A 21958-nucleotide genomic window follows, 5' to 3' on the forward strand; every position below is an offset into this window, starting at 1 on the left:
CCCCTTTGAATGGCAAAAGGCATATGTATGACCTAGAAAAACTAATTCTCAAGTGTGGAGGTTTCCCTGGAGTAATAGCTGCTATAGCTGGCTTATTGGCCACAAAGGAGGAGGCATGGAAGGATGCAGCAGATTCTTTGAATCACAGATTTATGCATCATCTAGAGACCGAAATGGAGTTTAATAGTCTAGGGGGTCTATTTCGTCAGATGCATTCCATCATAATTAATCCTCCAGATTTTCTCAAGCCATGCATCTCCTACCTGCTAATTTTTCCTCAACACATTTTCATTCGGCAAAGGAGACTAGTGAGGCGGTGGATCGCAGAGGGCTACTCCAAGCAAACTGTGGAAAGAAACATGGAGGAGAATGCTGAGAATTTTTTCTCCGAGCTTGTTCGACTGAACATATTCCTGCTTATCCAGAAGGACAGTAGCAACACAATAAAGGATTTTTATATGGTGAATAGTTTCATTCGAGAGTACATCATCTCGCGGCAGGTGGAAGAGAACCTTGTGCATGAACTCAGTGGTGATTGTGCTATAACAAGACAGAGCAGAGGGCGTCACCTTATCATATTGGAATGCTGGAAAAGAGACAGAACTGTGTTTGAGAGAGCAGACTTCTCAAGGATATGGTCACTCACAGTGTTTGGGAAGTGGGAGACTTTCTTCATCTCCCAGAGTATGAAGCTTCTCCGGGTGCTTGATCTCGAGAATACACAAGGTGTGAAGGATGCCGATCTCGAGAAGATGCTAAAACTGCTGCATTGCCTGAAGTTCCTCTCTATACGAGGGTGTGGTGAGATTTATCATCTGCCAAGTTCATTAGGTGATTTGAGGCAGCTCCAGACTCTGGATGCAAGACACACCTCCATAGTCACCCTGCCGACGAGCATCATCAAGTTACAGAAGCTGCAATACATTCGTGTCGGCACCAACATCTACTCGGAATCAACACCATGTCCTTTATCCAGCTTCTTACCCGAGTTGTGTAGGCGTAATAAATTAGCCGGTGTCAAGGCGCCCAGAGGAATTGGGAAACTAACAGAGTTGCACACACTCGGTGTTGTCAATGTCGCTGCTTTAGAGGGGATGATTGTCCTTGAAGACCTCAAGAAGCTCACCCAATTACGCAAGCTTGGAGTGTCTGGCATCAACTCTAAGAATAATGGCAAGTTTTTTTCTGCAATCTCGGATCATTTACATCTCGAATCCTTGTCAGTGCGACTGGACAAGGACCACGAAGGTTGCTTGGATGGTATCGACCAGGCTCCGGGGAACCTCCGGAGCCTTAAACTGTATGGGCTTGGAGACAAGCTTCCTGTCGCTCTATCATCCAATGTCCTTAGCAAGCTCACAAAGTTGGATCTTGCGATGGCTGCGTTGCTGCAAAGTGACATAGAGCACCTTGGGAAGTTGCCAAAACTATGTATTCTGCGACTTAGTGTGAAGCAGGCCAGCCTCCAATTTTGTGCTGAAATGGACGGACAGCAGTTGGCCACCTACGAAAAGGTAAAGATCCTCGAGATTTCTGGCAGCTCTAGCGTCTTACATGTAATCTTTGGATCAAGTTCGATGAAAAGTCTTGAGAAGCTCAAGATGGATTGCTCCAAGGCGTCATATAATCTCTCGGGCCTTGACTCCCTATCTGAGCTCAAGGAAGTCTTGCTTACAGGTACCAAGGATGAAGCATTCAGCAGCAGCTTTGTGTCTCAGCTTCGCAACCATCCAGAGAAACCTACGGTGACGCTTGCGTGAGGAACTTGCATGTTCGTTTCTTTCGTTTTCTACTTATGACTAGCTCGATCCAGTCTTTACTTTTTTGGTTTGTGTCGACTTTTTTGTAAACACATGTTCTTAATTAATGGTTACATATACATGCATGTTGTTTTGTACAGTCTCCCATGGTTATATCTCTGCTCATCTTCATTGTGATGAATGGTATTTTTCAGTTCCAATATGTGATTAATTAATCTGCTATCCTATACAATGTTACTTTGTATTTACTTACATGTATTGAACCACCCTGCCCCTGAGGGACTGCTGAGTGGAGTTACCACATTAAGCATGTTTAGACGAGGTTGCCTACATTTTATTTCCGTCCCAAAAGGTTGATTAAATTTGATTTTGTGAATGTTAGAGGTGAGCCATTTAGCTTCATATTTTGAATTGATATAAATAGATTGACGAAGCTTCTAACTATGTAGTTATTGTTGGTGAGCTCACCTTAAATGCTTTGTTGGTTCTTCTCTGGCCAGCAAGTTGCTGCGTGGTGCATGCTCCTTCCTTGATATGCTGCGCAGCCATTTGATTTGTTTCAATATATGCCGCCTGCCTATGTTGAGTACTCCAGTCAAAGCTAGAATTTGGAATTTACATGTGTTGGGAAATTGTGAGACCCAGCGAAATTCTTCATCTGTCCAAATGGCAATGGGTAAGTAAGCGTGGCAATTGCACGTACATACTCTTTGTAGATATATACAGAATAACAAAATTACATAGTACTAGGATAAAATTCTGAAGCATTGTCAAGTCAGGGGGCTAGGTACCTCCGAATTAAGTTCCTAGTGTTTTGAGCTGCATCGCTTCCTTCCTGGAGTAGCTCTTTCTCCTTCCTCGAGGGGCAAAGCCGGCAACTCAGCTGAAAAGAGCTGAATAATATATCAGCATATACGAGTTTCTCCCACGTGCATTCTCTGCAGAAATTTCTGCGTGCACTTCTCCAGCTTGCCAGTCCTCTTCTATTACATGTCTCGTTTCAGGTCCCGAAAGGGTCCTGCAGAATATGGTGAGTTTGTCTGGTGAAATATGCAAGGATGTATCTGTATCATTTAGGTCGAATGGATCTGTAAATGTTACCTCAAGCTACTTCGACCCAGCAGCAAAAGCACAGATTGGATCATCAAACTCTGAAGGGACAATGGAGCCAACTTACCTCCTCGAAGTCGCTCAGCAGGAAAGGTAGTTTCTGAACTTCGTTGGTATCACACTGCATCAGAAAGATTGCATACTTGTGAGCGAAAATACACTCACCATTAAGAAGGAATCATGCAACGCTGCAAGTCATCCATTAATCCAGCAAACAGTTCGCACGAGGATCTGCTTTTTAAACAAAATTTAGGGCACCGAGCATTAAGGGGATGTGTGTTTATACTTTATAGTCTACGAACCTGTGAACGCTAACATGAACCGCTCTATTAACAATCTGACATGTAACTGGTTTTATCAATCATATATCATGAGATTATACATGACATGACAAGGCATTGCTGCGAAAATAAAACTGATTCAGTTTTTACCAGAATGATAAGCCTGGCGAAATTTAACTTCAGGAACTAATTCAAAATGAAGATCTCATTGAAATTAATTAATGGTTACATATACATGCATGTTGTTTTGTACACTCTCCCACGGTTAGTTAGATCTCGGCTCACCATTATTGTGATTCCTGGTATTTTTCAGTTCCAATCTCTGGTCATGTAATCTTTTATCCTACACAATGTTACTGTGTATTTACTTATGTTGAACCACCCTACCCCTGAGGCCTGTGCAGTGGGGTACTACATCAAAGAGTTGGTTGAGTTACCACATTACCGAAAAAGGGTTTCCCCCCGCTTTATATTATAAAGCAACAGACACCGATCACAGGGTAACTGCCGGGGCGAACGGCACAACAAGCCCAAAAGGGAAAAAGAAGAAGAAATAAAAGCCAACAACGGCAGCTCGGCAAGCACAGATGATCCGCCACCGCTGCGCCCTCCACATTAACCATCTTTAAGGGGGTGTTTCTCTATTTTTTTTTCTAAAAATGATGATTAAATTTGATTTTGTGCATGTTAGAGGTGAACCATTTAACTCCATATTTTGAATTGATGTAAATAGAATGATGAAGCTTCTAAATATGCAGTTATTGTTGGTGACCTCACCTTAAATACTTTGTTGGCCCTTCTCTGGCCAGCAAGTTGCTGCATGCTGCTTCCTTGATATGCTGCACAGCTGTTTGATTTGCTTCAATATTATGCCGCCCGCTTATGTCCAGTACTGCAGTCAAAGCTAGAAAACTGAAATTTAGCACCAGGAATTGTGAGACGCAGCAAAATTCATCATCTGTCCAGAGGGCAACGGCAAAGTAAGCATGGCAATTGTACATACTCTTTGTAGATATATAGACAATAACAAAATTACACAGTAGGACACTTTCCTAGTGTTTTCCTGTCAAAGTAAGTTAGCATGGTCAAGTCAGGGGGCTAGGTACCTCCGAATTAAATTCCTGAGATGAACATATCATGGTTTGTTTGACCACTAACCATCACCAGAATTCCAAATTCGTGATACTGGATGAGAGCTGTTATCCATGGATCTTGTGAGCACGCATCTACGCTTTCGCTACATTATTTCAGTTCAGTTCTCGGCCCACAGTGTGGATTACAGTTTACAAACACATCATGGTTTGACTTCCGCTGCTACGTTTTTGCTATGCAAACACTTGGACCGCCGCCAGTACCGCTTCACTATTGAGCTGCATCGCTTCCTTCCTGGGTAGCTGCATCATAAACAAATACACCATAACAACATCATGACAAACCTCTAGAAAAGCAGTAAAAATGTAGCAAGTTTCGGCAGAAGATGGGAAGTTGGGAACTGTGCATAAGCCAGTCTGAACCAAATTTAGCAAAACTGTTCGAACAGAAACTCATCGAAAATCGAAATCCAGCAGTATATGTATGTAACTTGAACACAATGCAACGTATGTATGCTTTTGGAAAATGAAACATGGGTAGCGAAACTTTTGAGCTAAGCAACACTAGGAGTAAGACTTGCCGATCCTGCATCTGCTTCCATTTTTTCTACCTGCGCTGTCTGAACACATCGGAATCACTACCACTGACGCTAACATCCGCATAGGAATCCCTTGATAGCGCAGGTCTATCAAGAACGGTTGCGTCAAGTGAGGTTTCTTTCCTTTTTTTTTGTTTGCGGGAGAAGTGAGGTTTCTTTCAGTTGTTCTTTGAAACTTTCCAGCAAAATAAAACCTGGAAAGCACAAGCATACGCATGTTATTCAGCAAATAGATTGCACCATACTACTCCCTCCGTTCCTAAGTATAAGTCTTTCTAAAGATTTCACTATGGACCACATACGGATGTGTATATAGACGTAGTTTAGAGTGTAGATTCACTCATTTTGCTCCGTATGTAGTCTCTTATTGGAATCTCTAAAAAGACTTATATTTAGGAACGGAGGAAGTACATGTGAAGGAAGACATCGAGCAAAAGGCTGTATTAAGAAGGAGCAAATGCTACAACTTGCATGCACATGCAGATGAAGCAAGACTTTATACACATTTTTGTATGAAGTCAGCCCGACCACTGAGTAACTAACAGAATTTGGATTGAGTATGCTGCAGACATTTCTAAATGCGTGAGGCTACAGCTGTAATTCAGCAAATAAAACGGCCTACGTAATGAATTCCAAAGTTTGCTCCAAATCTGTCCGTTCACTGTACAAATTCAGAGTATCATCAGCCGTAGAAATTCAGAGTACTGACAAAAGCAGGAACAGCTGAACGTCCTATGACACATCTACAATGCCACGTGAATTGACACGAAAGTACGGGTAGATTTACCGCCCAACAGCAAGTAACAGCAAAGCTGGATTCAAAAGGCCTACGCTGTGAATTCAGAAGTTTGCTCAAAATTCAACGCACACAGATTCAGAGTACTACTGACGATGGTTTTGCTACCAAACAGCAAAGAGATGAGCACATTGTATCGAGCAAGCAACCAGCAGCAGGTCAGCAATCGACTAATTTTGAGCATTCTACTGCATACTCCGTGCCAGTGTCCACTGATGGAGCCATGGAGGAAAAGGAGGATGCAGCAAGCAGTACCGAGAGCACGCAGAGTTCGCAGATCGAACGCGTCGGCGAGGTGGGGCCGTCCGGCGGTCTCCGCCCGCTTCACGGCTGATGAGCAGATCCTGCACCATCGAAACTCTCGTCAGACGTCAGAAAAGCAAAGCAAGGCGAAATCAAGCGGAGGGAGAAGGGGCGTCACGGACGAGCTCGGGATCGGATTGGGCCGCGAGCCAGCGCGACTTCCTGGTGCCCCTGCTCTCCGCGGCCGCCGGTGGTGGGGTTTCGCCGGCGGCGGGCGCGCGGTGCGGCGTCTCCATTGAGAGAAAAGAGAAGAGGAAAGGAGAGGGGGGATTTGTTCTTTTTTAGAGATAGGAGAAGAGAGAAAACAAGGGGTCTGCGGGCTTTCGTGGACCCAATTTGAGTCGCCAAGAGACCATGAGGCCCACCGTGCGGCAATGTCTCACATAACGAGGCCCAGTATACATGTCGTCGGGACGTCACACTGACATCATGCACGAATTTAAAATTTGGTTATATTTTGAGACAACGAAATACATATATTACAAAAACTAATTTAGTTGATTTTTTCAAAAATTCCATCACAAATTAAATGATGCATAAAAAGTTATTCGCTCAACTTTTAGAAATATTTGGTCCATTCAAAAAAATGTATGCGATATTTAGAAACTGTTCAATAATTTTAAATAAAATGTACGTGGAATTTTTGGAAAAATGTATACAATTTTACAAAGATGTTTGTGTAACTACAAAAAATCATACTAGTCAAAAAATGTACATTACATTTAGAAAAAATTAACGCAGTTTCACCAAGGTCTTTCATTGACAAATTTTTATTCAAGTATCCTTTTGTGTTGTCCAAAAATTATATATCATTTCCAATCAACAATATGGCATTCACATATAATATCAGAAATGCTACAGAGCTCCCACTTACTTTCTTGTAAATACAGGCTTCACCATAAGTCTGTATAAAACCATGTACTTTGATCACCTCATCAAATCGTACTCCCCCTGTCCCAAATTTCTTGTCTTAGATTTGTCTAAATACGGATGTATCAAGTCACGTTTTCGTATTAGATACATCTGTATCTAGGCAAATATAAGACAACATTTTGGGACAGAGGGATTATATTCCAACTCCGAGATGTTTGCATCAGTCCATAGATGGATTGCTGGAGCTTGCACACCTTGTTAGCACTTTTAGGATCGACAAAACCTTTTGGTTGCATTATATACAACTCTTCTTAGAGATATCTATTTAAGGAATGCAGTTTTGACATCCATTTGTCAGATTTCATAAAATGTGGCAATTGCTAACATGATTCGGACGGACTTAAGCATCGTTGTGGTTGAGAAAGTCTCATCGTAGTCAACCCCTTGAATTTGTCGAAAACCTTTCGCGACAAGTCGAGCTTTGTAGACAGTAACATTACCACTAGCGTCAGTCTTCTTCTTGAAGATCCATTTATTCTCTATGGCTTGCCAGTCATCGGGCAAGTCCACCAAAGTACACACTTTGTTCTCATACATGGATCATATTTCAGATATCATGGCCTGAAGTCATTTATCGGAATCTGGGCTTATCATAGCTTCTTCATAGTTCGTAGGTTCGTCATGGTCTAATAACATAACTTCCAGGACAGGATTTCAGTACCACTCTGGTGCGGATCGTGCTCTGGTTGACCAAAGTTTCATAATCATTATCATTCGTTTCCTCTCTAGTTGATGTAGGCACCTCGGAAACGGTTTTCTGAGATGTACTATTCTCAATTTCGAGAGGAGGTACAATTACCTATCAAATTCTACTTTCCTCACACTCACTTCTTTCAAGAGAAACTCCTTCTCTAGAAAGGACCCATTCTTAGCAACAAAGATTTTGCCTTCGGATCTGTGGTAGAAGTATGCCCAATTGTTTCTTTCGCGTATCCTATGAAGACACACTTCTTCAACTTGGGTTCGAGCTTATCAGGCTGAACCTTTTTGACAGAAGCATCACATCCCCAAACTTTAAGAAACGACAGGTTAGGTTTATTGCTAAACCACAATTTATACGGTGCCAACTCAATGGATTTAGACGGTGCCCTATTTAACGTGAATGCGGTTGTCTTTAATGCATAACCCCACAACGATAATGGTAAATCGGTAAGAGACATCATAGATCGCACCATATCTAATAAAGTACGGTTACAACTTTCGGACACACCATTAAGCTGTGGTTGAAGGAAATATGCCCTAGAGGCAATAATAAAGTTGTTATTTATATTTCCTTATATCATGATAAATGTTTATTGTTCATGCTAGAATTGTATTAACCAGAAACTTAGTACATATGTGAATACATAGACAAAACATAGTGTCCCTAGTATGCCTTTACTTAACTAGCTCGTTAATCAAAGATGGTTATGTTTCCTAACCATTGATATGTGTTTTCATTTGATGAACGGAATCACATCATTAGGAGAATGATGTGATGGACAAGACCCATCCGTTAGCTTAGCATTATGATCGTTACAGTTTCACTGCTACTCTTTCTTCATGACTTATACATGTTCCTTAGACTATGAGATTATGCAACTCCCGAATACCGGAGGAACACCTTGTGTGCTATCAAACATCATAACGTAACTGGCTGATTATAAATATGCTCTACAGGTGTCTCCGAAGGTGTTTGTTGGGTTGGCATAGATCGAGATTAGGATTTGTCACTCCGTGTATCAGAGAGGTATCCCTGGGCCCTCTCGATAATGCTCATCACTATAAGCCTTCCAAGCAATGTGACTAATGAGTTAGTTGAGGGATGAAGCATTACGGAATGAGTAAAGAGACTTGCTGATAACGAGATTGAACTAGGTATGATGATACCGACGATCGAATCTCAGGCAAGTAACATACCGATGACAAAGGGAACAACGTATGTTGTTATGCGGTTTGACCGATAAAGATCTTCGTAGAATATTTAGGAGCCAATATGAGCATCCAGGTTCCGCTATTGGTTATTGATCGGAGATGTGTCTCGATCATGTCTACATAGTTCTCGAACCCGTAGGGTCCGCACGCTTAAACGTTCGATGACGATTTGTATCATGAGTTATGTGTTTTTGATGACCGAAGCTTGTTCGGAGTTCCAGATGACATCACGAACATGACGAGGAGTCTCGAAATGGTCGAGAGATAAAGACTGATATATTGGAAGGTTATGTTCGGACACCGGAAAGGTTTCAGAATGGTTCGGGCATTTTTCAGAGTACTGGGAGGTTACCGAACCCCCCCCCCTCCCGGGGAAGTAATGGGCCTTATTGGGCTTTAGTGGAAAGGAGAGGAGGGCCACAGGGTGGCCGCCCCCCCTGGCTGGTCCGAATTGGACTAGGAGGGGGCGGCGCCCCCCTCTTTCCTTCTCCCTTTCCACCTCTTTCCCTCTCTCCTTCTGTTGGAAAAGGAAGAGGACTCCAACTAGGATTGGGAATCCAAGTTGGACTCCCCCTATAGGCATGCCCCTCCTAGGTCGTCCTCCTCCTCCTCCCTCCTTTGTATACGGGGGCAAGGGGACACCACAAAGCGCAATAGTTGTTCTTTTAGCCGTGTGCGGTGCCCCCCTCCACAGTTTAACACCTCGGTCATATTTGTTGGGGAACGTAGCAGAAATTCAAAATTTTTCCTACGTGTCACCAAGATCTATCTATGGAGAAACCAGCAACGAGGGGAAGGAGAGTGCATCTACATACCCTTGTAGATCGCTAAGCGGAAGCGTTCAAGTGAACGGGGGTGAAGGAGTCGTACTCGTCGTGATCCAAATCACCGGAGATCCTAGTGCCGAACGGACGGCACCTCGGCGTTCAACACACGTACAGCCCGGTGACGTCTCCCATGCCTTGATCCAGCAAGGAGAGAGGGAGAGGTTGAGGAAGACTCCGTCCAACAGCATCACAACGGCGTGGTGGTGGTGAGGAGCGTGGCAATCCTGCAGGGCTTCGCCAAGCACCGCGAGAGAGGAGGAGAACTTGGGAGAGGGGGAGGGTTGCGCCAGAACTTGTGGTGCGGCTGCCCTCCCACCCCTCCACTATTTATAGGTGGGGGGAAGAGGGGGCCGGCCCCCCTAGATCCCATCTAGGGTTGGGGGCGGCGGCCAAGGGGGGAGGAGTGCCTCCCAAGTCAAGTGGAGGCCTCCCCTTTAGGGTTTTCCCCTCCCATGCGCATGGGCCTTGGGGGGGCTGGTGCCCCTGGCCCATTAAGGCTAGGGCGCCCCCCTATAGCCCATGCTGCTGTATTGGACGTGGTGGAACAATTTCTGGACCTCGGGACCCCTCCGGAATCCTCCGGAACCTTCTAGAAGCTTCCCGGTACAATACCGAAAAAATCCGAACTTTTTCCGGAACCCGAACAACAACTTTCCATATATAAATCTTTACCTCCGGACCATTCCGGAACTCCTCGTGACATCTGGGATCTCATCCGGGACTCCGAACAACATTCGGTAACCACATACAAACTTCCTTTATAACCCTAGCGTCATCGAACCTTAAGTGTGTAGACCCTACGGGTTCGGGAACCATGCAGACATGACCGAGACAACTCTCCGGCCAATAACCAACAGCGGGATCTGATACCCATGTTGGCTCCCACATGTTCCACGATGATCTCATTGGATGAACCACGATGTCAAGGACTCAATCAATCCCGTATACAATTCCCTTTGTCTAGCGGTATTGTACTTGCCCGAGATTCGATCGTCGGTATATCGATACCTTGTTCAATCTCGTTACCGGCAAGTCTCTTTACTCGTTCCGTAACACTAACACATCATCCCGTGATCAACCCCTTGGTCACATTGTGCACATTATGATGATGTCCTACCGAGTGGGCCCAGAGATACCTCTCCGTTTACACGGAGTGACAAATCCCAGTCTCGATTCATGCCAACCCAACAGACACTTTCGGAGATACCTGTAGTGCACCTTTATAGTCACCCAGTTATGTTGTGACGTTTGGTACACCCAAAGCATTCCTACGGTATCCGGGAGTTGCACAATCTCATGGTCTAAGGAAAAGATACTTGACATTAGAAAAGCTTTAGCATACGAACTACACGATCTTTGTGCTAGGCTTAGGATTGGGTCTTGTCCATCACATCATTCTCCTAATGATGTGATCCCGTTATCAATGACATCCAATGTCCATGGTCAGGAAACTGTAACCATCTACTGATCAACGAGCTAGTCAACTAGAGGCTTACTAGGGACATGGTGTTGTCTATGTACCCACACATGTATCTGAGTTTCCTATCAATACAATTATAGTATGGATAATAAACGATTATCGTGAACAAGGAAATATAATAATAACTAATTTATTATTGCCTCTAGGGCATATTTCCAACAGTCTCCCACTTGCACTAGAGTCAATAATCTAGTTCACATCGCCATGTGATTAACACTCACAGGTCACATCGCCATGTGACCAACATCCAAAGAGTTTACTAGTGTCATTAAACTAGTTCACATCATCATGTGATTAAGACTCAATGAGTTCTGGGGTTTGATCATGTTTTGCTTGTGAGAGAGGTTTTAGTCAACAGGTCTGCAACATTCAGATCCGTATGTACTTCGCAATGTCATATTGTAAATGCTACTTCCACGCTCCACTTGGAGCTATTCCAAATGGTTGTTCCACTATACGTATCCGGTTTGCTACTCAGAGTCACTCGGATAGGTGTTAAAGCTTGCATCGACGTAACCCTTTATGTCGAACTCTTTATCACCTCCATAATCGAGAAACATATCCTTATTCCTCTAAGGATAACTTTGACCGCTATCTAGTGATCCACTCCTTGATCACCTTTGTACCCTCTTGCCAGACAAGCGGCAAGGCACACATCAGGTGCGGTACTTAGCATGGCATACTGTAGAGCCTACGTCCAAAGCATAGGGGACGACCTTCGTCCTTTCTCTCTTTTCTGCCGTGGTCGAGCTTTAAGTCTTAACTTCGTACCTTACTACTCAGGCAAGAACTCCTTCTTTGACTCATCCATCTTGAACACCTTCAAGATCATGTCAAGGGATGTGCCCATTTGAAAGTACTATTGAGCGTTTTTGATCTATCCTCGTAGATCTTGATGCTCAATGTTCAAGTAGCTTAATGCAGGTTTTCTATTGAAAAACACCTTTCAAATAACCCTATATGCTTTCCAGAAATTCTACATCATTTCTGATCAACAATATGTTAAGAACATATACTCATCAGAAATTCTATAGTGCTCCCACTCACTTCTTTGGAAATACAAGTTTCTCATAAACTTTTTATAAACCCAAAATCTTTGATCATCTTATCAAAGTGCATATTCCAACTCCGAGATACTTACTCCAGTCCATGGAAGGATCGCTGGAGTTAGCATACCTTTTAGCATCCTTAGGATCGAAAAAACCTTTCTGACTGTATCACATACAACCTTTCCTTACAAAACTGGTAAGGAAACTCGTTTTGACATCCATCTGCCAGATTTCATAAATGCAGCTAATGCTAACATGATTCCGACGGACTTAAGCATCGCTACGGATGATAAAATCTCATCGTAGTCAACTCCTTGAACTTGTGAAAAAAACTCTTCGCCACGAGTCGAGCTTCATAGACGGTGACATTACCGTCCACGTCCGTCTTCTTCTTAAAGATCCATTTATTTCAATGGCTTGCCGATCATCGGGCAAGTCCACCAAAGTCCATGCTTTGTTATGATACATGGATCCTATCTCGGATTTCATGGCTTCTAACCATTTGTCGGAATTTGGGCCCACCATCGCTTCTCCATAGCTCGTAGGTTCATTGTTGTCTAGCAACATGACCTTCAAGACAGGATTACTGTACCACTCTGAAGTGGTACGCATCCTTGTCACCCTACGAGGTACGGTAGTGACTTAATCCAAAACTTCATGATCACTATCATAAGCTTCTACTTCAATTGGTGTAGGTGCCACAGGAACAACTTCCTATGCCCTGCTACACACTAGTTGAAGTGACGGTTCAATAACCTCATCAAGTCTCCACCATCCTCCCACTCAATTCTTCGAGACAAACTTTTCCTCGAGAAAGGACCCGATTCAAGAAACAATCCCAATTGCTTTCGGATCTGAATTAGGAGGTATACCCAACTGTTTTGGGTGTCCTATGAAGATGTATTTTATCCGCTTTGGGTTCGAGCTTATCAACCTGAAACTTTTTCACATAAGCGTCGCAGCCCCAAACTTTTTAAGAAACGACAACTTAGGTTTCTCCAAACGGTGTCGTCTCAACGGAATTATGTGGTACCCTCTTAAAGTGAGTGCGGTTGTCTCTAATGCCTAACCCATGAACGATAGTGGTAATTCGATAAGAGACATCAAGGTACGCACCATATCCAATAGGGTGCAACTATGATGTTCGGACACACCATCTCACTATGGTGTTCCAGGCGGTATTAATTGTGAAACAATTTCCATAATGTCTTAATTGCATGCCAAAGCTTGTAACTCAGATTCTCATCTCTATGATCATATCATAGACATTTTATGCTCTTATCACGATGATCTTCAACTTTACTCTGAAATTACTTGAACCATTCAATAATTCAGACTTGTGTTTTATCAAGTAAATATACTCAGTATCTACTCAAATCATCCGTGAAGTAAGAACATAACGATATTCACTGCATGCCTCAGCACTCATTGGACTGCACACATCAAAATGTGTTGCTTCCAACAAGTTGCTATCTTGTTCCATTTTACTGAAAAACAAGGCTTTCAGTCATCTTGCCCATGTGGTATAATTTGCATATCTCAAGTGATCCAAAATCAAGTGAGTCCAAACGATCCATATGCATGGAGTTTCTTCATGCGTATACACCAATAGACATGGTTTGCATGTCTCAAACTTTTCAAAACGAGTGAGTCCAAAGATCCATCAACATGGAGCTTCTTCATGCGTTTTATACCAATATGACTTACATGGCAGTGCCACAAGTAAGTGGTACTATCATTACTATCTTATATCTTTTGGCATGAAAATGTGTATCACTACGATCGAGATTCAATAAACCATTCCTTTAGATGCAAGACCACTGAAGGTGTTATTCACATAAATAGAGTAACCATTATTCTCCTTAAATGAATAACCGTATTGCAACAGACATAATCCAATCATGTCTATGCTCAACACAAACACCAATAACAATTATTTGGGTTTAACACCAATCTCGATGGTAGAGGGACCGTGCGATGCTTGATCACATCAACCTTGGAAACACTTCCAACACGTATCATCAGCTCACCTTTAGCTAGTCTCCTTTTATCTCATAGCTTTTATTTCGAGTTACTAACACTTAGCAACCGAACCGGTATCTAATACCCTGGTGCTACTAGGAGTACTAGTAAAGTACACATTAACATAATGTACATCCAATATACTTCTATCGACCTTGCCAGCCTTCTCATCTACCAAGTATCTAGGGTAATTCTGCTCCAGTGGTCGCTCCCCTTATTACAGAAGCACTTAGTCTCGGGTTTGGGTTCAACCTTGGGTTTCTTCACTAGAGCAGCAGCTGATTTGCCGTTTCATGAAGTATCTCTTCTTGCCCTTGCCCTTCTTGAAACTAGTGGTTTCACAACCATCAACAATTGATGCTCCTTCTTGATTTCTACTTTTGCGGTGTCAAACAACGCGAATACCTCAAGGATCATCAGCTCTATCCTTGATATGTTATAGTTCATCACGAAGCTCTAGCAGCTTGGTGGCAATGACTTTGGAGAAACATCACTATCTCATCTGGAAGATCAACTCCCACTCGATTCAAGTGATTGTTGCACTCAGACAATCTGAGCACAAGCTCAACGATTGAGCTTTTCTCCCTGAGTTTGCAGGCTAAGAAAATCGTCTGAGGTCTTATACCTCTTGACGTGGGCACGAGCCTGAAATCCCAATTTCAGCCCTCGAAACATCTCATATGTTCCGCGACATTTCGAAAATGTCTTTGGTGCCTCTACTTAAACCATTTAACTGAACTATCACGTAGTTATCAAAACGTGTATGTTCGATGTTCGCAACATCCACAAACGACATTTGGGGTTCAGCACACTGAGCGGTGCATTAAGGACATAAGCTTTCTACTGTCTGCATAATCGCTACTGTCAACTTTCAACTATATTTTCTCTAGGAACATATCCAAACAGTGGAACTAAAGCGAGAGTTATGACATAATTTGCAAAGATCTTTTGACTATGTTTAGGATAATTAAGTTCATCTTATGAACTCCCACTCAGATAGACATCCCTCTAGTCATCTAAGTGATTACATGATCCGAGTCAACTAGGCCGTGTCCGATCATCACGTGAGACGGACTAGTCATCATCGGTGAACATCTTCATGTTGATCGTATCTACTATACGACTCATGCTCGACCTTTCGGTCTCTGTGTTCCGAGGCCATGTCTGTACATGCTAGGCTCGTCAAGTTAACCCTAAGTGTTTTGCATGTGTAAAACTGTCTTACACCCGTTGTATGTGAACGTAAGGATCTATCACACCCGATCATCACGTGGTGCTTCGAAACGACGAACTTTAGCAACGGTGCACAGTTAGGGGAGAACACTTCTTGAAATTGTTGTAAGGGATCATCTTATTTACTACCGTCGTTCTAAGTAAACAAGATGCATAAACATAATAAACATCACATGCAATTATATAGTAGTGACATGATATGGCCAATATCATATAGCTCCATTGATCTCCATCTTCGGGGCTCCATGATCATCATCGTCACCGGCATGACACCATGATCTCCATCATCGTGTCTTCATGAAGTTGTCTCGCCAACTATTACTTCTACTACTATGGCTACCGGTTAGCAATAAAGTAAAGTAATTACATGGCGTTGTTTAATGACACGCAGGTCATACAATAAATAAAGACAACTCCTATGGCTCCTGCCGGTTGTCATACTCATCGACATGCAAGTCGTGATTCCTATTACAAGAACATGATCAATCTCATACATCACATATATTCATCACATTCTTCTTGGCCATATCACATCACATAGCATACCCTGCAAAAACAAGTTAGACGTCCTCTAATTGTTGTTTGCATGTTTTACGTGGCTGCTATGGGTTTCTAGCAAGAACGTTTCTTACCTACGCAAAACCACAACGTGATATGCCAATTGCTATTTACCCTTCATAAGGACCCTTTTCATCGAATCCGTTCAAAGTGGGAGAGACTGGCACCCACTAGCCACCTTATGCACCAAGTGCATGTCAGTCGGTGGAACCTGTCTCACGTAAGAGTACGTGTAAGGTCGGTCCGGGCCGCTTCATCCCGCAATACCGTTAAAACAAGATTGGACTAGTAACGGTAAGCATATTGAACAAAATCAACACCCACAACTACTTTGTGTTCTACTCGTGCAAAGAATCTACGCAATAGACCTAGCTCTGATACCACTGTTGGGGAACGTAGCAGAAATTCAAAAAATTTCCTACGTGTCACCAAGATCTATCTATGGAGAAACCAGCAACGAGGAGAAGGAGAGTGCATCTACATACCCTTGTAGATCGCTAAGCGGAAGCGTTCAAGTGAACGGGGTTGAAGGAGTCGTACTCGTCGTGATCCAAATCACCGGAGATCCTAGTGCCGAACGGACGGCACCTCCGTGTTCAACACACATACAGCCCGGTGACGTCTCCCACGCCTTGATCCAGCAAGGAGAGAGGAAGAGGTTGAGGAAGACACCGTCCAGCAGCAGCACAACAGCGTGGTGGTGGTGGAGGAGCGTGGCAATCCTGCAGGGCTTCGCCAAGCACCGCGAGAGAGGAGGAGAACTTGGGAGAGGGGGAGGGCTGCGCCAGAACTTGTGGTGCGGCTGCCCTCCCACCCCTCCACTATTTATAGGTGGGGGGAAGAGGGGGCCGCCCCCCTAGATCCCATCTAGGGTTGGGGGCGGCGGCCAAGGGGGGAGGAGTGCCTCCCAAGTCAAGTGGAGGCCTCCCCCTTTAGGGTTTGCCCCTCCCATGCGCATGGGCCTTGGGGGGGGGGCTGGTGCCCCTGGCCCATTAAGGCTAGGGCGCCTCCTACAACCCATACTGCTGTATTGGACGCGGTGGAACAATTTCTGGACCTCCGGACCCCTCCGGAATCCTCCGGAACCTTCTGGAAGCTTCCCAGTACAATACAGAAAAAACCCGAACTTTTTCCGGAACCCGAACAACAACTTTCCATATATAAATCTTTACCTACGGACCATTCCGGAACTCCTCGTGACATCCGGGATCTCATCCAGGACTCCAAACAACATTCGGTAACCACATACAAACTTCCTTTATAACCCTGGCGTCATCGAACCTTAAGTGTGTAGACCCTACGGGTTCGGGAACCATGAAGACATGACCGAGACAACTCTCCGGCCAATAACCAATAGCGGGATCTGGATACCCATGTTGGCTCCCACTTGTTCCACGATGATCTCATCGGATGAACCACGATGTCAAGGACTCAATCAATCCCGTATACAATTCCCTTTGTCTAGCGGTATTGTACTTGCCCAAGATTCGATCGTCGGTATACCGATACCTTGTTCAATCTCGTTACCGGCAAGTCTCTTTACTCGTTCCGTAACACATCATCCCGTGATCAACTCCTTGGTCACATTGTGCACATTATGATGATGTCCTACCGAGTGGGCCCAGAGATACCTCTCCGTTTACACAGAGTGACAAATCCCAGTCTCGATTCGTGCCAACCCAACAGACACTTTCGGAGATACCTGTAGTGCACCTTTATAGTCACCGAGTTACGTTGTGACGTTTGGTACACCCAAAGCATTCCTACGGTATCCGGGAGTTGCACAATCTCATGGTCTAAGGAAAAGATACTTGACATTAGAAAAGCTTTAGCATACGAACTACACGATCTTTGTGCTAGGCTTAGGATTGGGTCTTGTCCATCACATCATTCTCCTAATGATGTGATCCCGTTATCAATGACATCCAATGTCCATGGTCAGGAAACCGTAACCATCTATTGATCAACGAGCTAGTCAACTAGAGGCTTACTAGGGACATAGTGTTGTCTATGTACCCACACATGTATCTGAGTTTCCTATCAATACAATTATAGCATGGATAATAAACGATTATCGTGAACAAGGAAATATAATAATAACTAATTTATTATTGCCTCTAGGGCATATTTCCAACAATATCGTCATAGTGCTTAGGCGAAACCCTGCGCCGGTAACATTATCAAAACTGTCGCCACACCGTCGTGCTGACGAAACTCTCCCTCGTCCTCAACTGGATCAAGAGCTCGTGGGATATCATCGTGCTGAACGTGTGCTGAGCACGGAGGTGTCGTACGTTCGGTACTTTGATCGGTTGGATCATGAATATGTTCGACTACATCAACCGTGTTACTAAACGCTCCGCTTGCGGTCTACCAGGGTACGTGGACACACTCTCCCGTCTCATTGCTATGCATCTCCTAGATAGATCTTGTGTGATCGTAGGATTTTTTTTGAATTACTACGTTCCCCAACAGTGGTGTTCCAGGTGGCATGAGTTGTGAAACTATTCCGCATTGTTTTGAATGAAAGCCAAACTCGTAACTCAAATATTCGCCTCCACAATCAGATCGTAGAAACTTTATTTTCTTGTTATGATTATTCTCCACTTCTCTCTGAAATTCTTTATTTTTTTTAAATGTTCCAGACTTGTGTTTCATTAAGTAGATATACTCATATCTTCTCAAATTATCTGTGAAGGTTAGAAAATAACGATACCCGCCGCGTGCCTCACCACTCATTGATATGTATTATTTCCAATAAGTCATTGGCTCGCTTGCCCTCTTCTAGTTTTTTATGAATAGAAGGAAAATTTCACCATTCTTCTACTTTTTTCCAACTGAAGGGAAATGAAGAAATTGTTGTCTTAATTGTACTATTTTCTGTTTTATCATGGTTCCCAAAAGGTAATTTCTTGCATTAATTCTAGATGCATCGAAGATTTAAATCTCCTGAATAAGTTAGTAAAGGAATTCAAAGCTTTATATACTTGTTTCCATACAGTTTTTTTGCATGTGTTTTTTATGCTCCTCCGACTTTGGAACTCTCCTAAAACTGTTTTTACAACTGTTGTTTGAAACAGGAGAAACATCTGAAATAGTTATCAATGAAGTTTCAAAGGAACTGAAATAGTTATTATAATGAAATTTCGAAAACAGCAGAAACAACTTAAACATCTGAAACAGACATCAGAAAATGAACGCGAGAAACAGTGAAACGCGCGCCAGGAACAGAGAAACACGCGCCAAACAGTTGAAACGCGGGACCAAGGCCCAGAAAGCCCGCAAGCCAACCCCCCTGTGCGAAAGCGCAACAAGTTGACGCAGAATGCGTTCGATAGGAGCTCCCGAGGGATATGTCCCAGCGAGCGTACCAGTTCAATGGCTTGACTTGACGGTGGCGGTTTAGTTGTAATATTGGCTAACTCCAGCTTTCCATATCGGTGGAGCTGGGTTGAGGCCGCTTCACGATTTTGCACTACCATCGGACTTAGCTTTGAGAAGCCAGCTTCTCAGAGTCCAAATGTTTGGGACAATTTCATCTGTAGAGTTTGTGAAGCCAGAGCAGGCCCTTAATTACGAGGGAGTGGTGAACCAGAAGTCTTTACCAAAAATACGTGGTTTGTGTTTGTATTTCGCGTGTTTACGGTCTATTGAAACTTTGCTGGAAAAAAATACTCCTATATTTTTACATGTGCTTATGATAATGAATTCAATTTCTTATCAAGTCCATCTCATGTTGGTTTGTTTCTATCGAAAAGGTGCCACAGCACCCGGGAGTCCCGACTCCCCCTTATCTAGTCCGTTCAGCCCTGTCAAGATTCGTGCTGTTGTCTGCAGTGTCAGGCTAGTTAACCAGGCAAACACTGACGCTACAGCGGCACCTCCTAGGCTGCAGCAGGCAGGGTAGGACCTACTACTGTGGCGTATGGCAGAGGTTCAGATGAGTAGTTTAAGCGACAACCCAGCTGCGCATGTCCCGCCATATAGTACTCCCTCCGATCCTAATTAGTCTGCGTATAACTTTTTTCGTTTTTTCCCTCAATACTCTGCGTGTTCCAGTGATTCAGCGAGAGCTTCCAATCGTGCCCCTGCTTTCCGCTTCACATGCAACGGTTCATAATTACTCGCATGCAGAGTGATAGGTTCAGTGCACGCATGCAAGGAATAAAATAAGGAGACGGTTGAGAAGGCCCAATCGGTTGCATGCGCGTTAATAGCGGGCAGCTTCTGATCTGTACAGGCGCATGGGCAAAACAGTCAAGGAAAAAACCAGCGAGCCTCTTCTTGGTATGCGGGCCTGGCCTTATGCGCAAACTAAAGAAAAACGGAGGGAGTACTACTACTATAATATTGTTTTAAATTCACTTTGTGGCTTAGGATAGCTATACGATTGGACATGGCATGCTTGGCAGGCCCTGCGCTGCATGCTTGCACAGTGATGAGAGGTATATCATGTGAACCTGGTCAGCTAATGCTACTAGCTCGTAAAAAGAAAATTGTTACGCACATGATCACATCCATTCCTGTATGAAGATCACAGGGCTAGTCAGACGTACCCACAGCACTAATAAAAGGCAGACTACAAGGAGAGACGTCTTTTCCTTGTTTGCAACACGGGCCGACAGGTCTAACTTTTCTCTGAACAGCAGGCCGACATGTCGATTCCAATTTAGACAGGTTGGTTCAGACTAGGTGGAATCTGCGTGCTAATCAAATTCGTGGTACAGGACGTGGTGCACATCTCTAGGCGCTGTTTTGCGCACAAACGGTTGTGATAACTGGGTGCCTGGACACCCGGGTGTTAAAAAGCCAATCTTTTCTACTTGTTTCTATACGTGCTTCGGACTGCCGTAATCAAGTCACGTTCGGACACGGTAAAAAAGTATCAACCGAAACCTAGCCTAGCTCATATACTCCTACTATATCGTACTTACGTCTGCCAAATCGTCCTGTTGACAAACTAAAACTAATTAAGCACCTTTTGATCGCATCGATCAATGGGTCTCTGCCTCGGCAAGACTACTACTTCGCGCTCGCCATGGCCGGACCTCCCCCCGAGCTTTCCGTCCTCATCATGTCCCGTCTACCGTCCCATCGAGACCGCCTCAGTTTCGGCGCTATTTGCCGTGACTGGCGCCTCGCTGCGCCGCAGCAGCTGCCGCCGGCCATGCCGTGCATCAGCCTCGGCCGCGGCGCTTACCAGAGCATCGCCGATGGCAAGGTGCTTCGCTCGAGCCATGGCGCCGATGTCACCTCCTTCGGCAACTACCTCCTCTACAAGCACCGCCGCCGACTCTTCCTTCGTGACTCTTCGTCAACGATCGAGATCCCGAGGGACCACCATGAGTGTGCCAACGAGTGCAGCGATAGGGGCGCCCATGACCCATGTGGCTCGAAGAGAACATGGCCACTGATCGCCGCGGAGGGCGTTGCCTTCACCATGCGTAAGGTCCTCGTGTGCTCGTCCAGCGACATCGCTGCGATCCTTGGCCGTGACGTCCAAAGGCCAGGTTCCGCTCATATGTCACATCCCTGGTCCTGTTATGCACTAGGCTAGACCTCATGTGAGCATCATGTTTTAATTCAAATGAAATTTGAATTGAGGAATTTTCAAAGCCTCAGAAACCTTCTAAAAATGATCAACATTAAAATCTCCTCAAAGAAGTCCAAGAAAATGTTCCTCTTAGTCTCTGAAAATATTGCAAAGAGGTAAAACTCAAAACAATATTTTTGGTATCTCAGAGTTAATTATTTTGGGCCTTTGAATTAAATAAATAGCTATTTGCATTGGATATATATTTGATATATAAATAATATATGTCCAATAATTACTGGAACATTTTATGTGGTTTGGTATATTTTAACCCTAGCCACATAACTATTTTCAGGATTTTATAAAATGGTTTAGTATTTTACTAAACTAAAACAAAACAGAACAAAATAGAAAACAATAAATAAAAACAGAAATAGAAAGAGAGAGAAGGACTACCTGACGCTCACCT

General features: G+C 43.9%; 1 long non-coding RNA gene across 1 annotated transcript; it reads right to left on the reverse strand.

Annotated features, from left to right (window-relative positions):
* Positions 1 to 2878: 2878 nt before the first annotated feature.
* LOC119336855 lies at positions 2879 to 4543 on the reverse strand. Its single transcript, XR_005162855.1, has 3 exons — positions 4258 to 4543; positions 3929 to 4055; positions 2879 to 2991 (listed from the first exon to the last, which is right to left on the reverse strand). It is a non-coding gene; the product is annotated as an uncharacterized LOC119336855 (long non-coding RNA).
* Positions 4544 to 21958: the final 17415 nt, after the last annotated feature.

Source organism: Triticum dicoccoides, chromosome 7B (assembly GCF_002162155.2).
Source record: "Triticum dicoccoides isolate Atlit2015 ecotype Zavitan chromosome 7B, WEW_v2.0, whole genome shotgun sequence".
NCBI lineage: Eukaryota > Viridiplantae > Streptophyta > Magnoliopsida > Poales > Poaceae > Triticum > Triticum dicoccoides.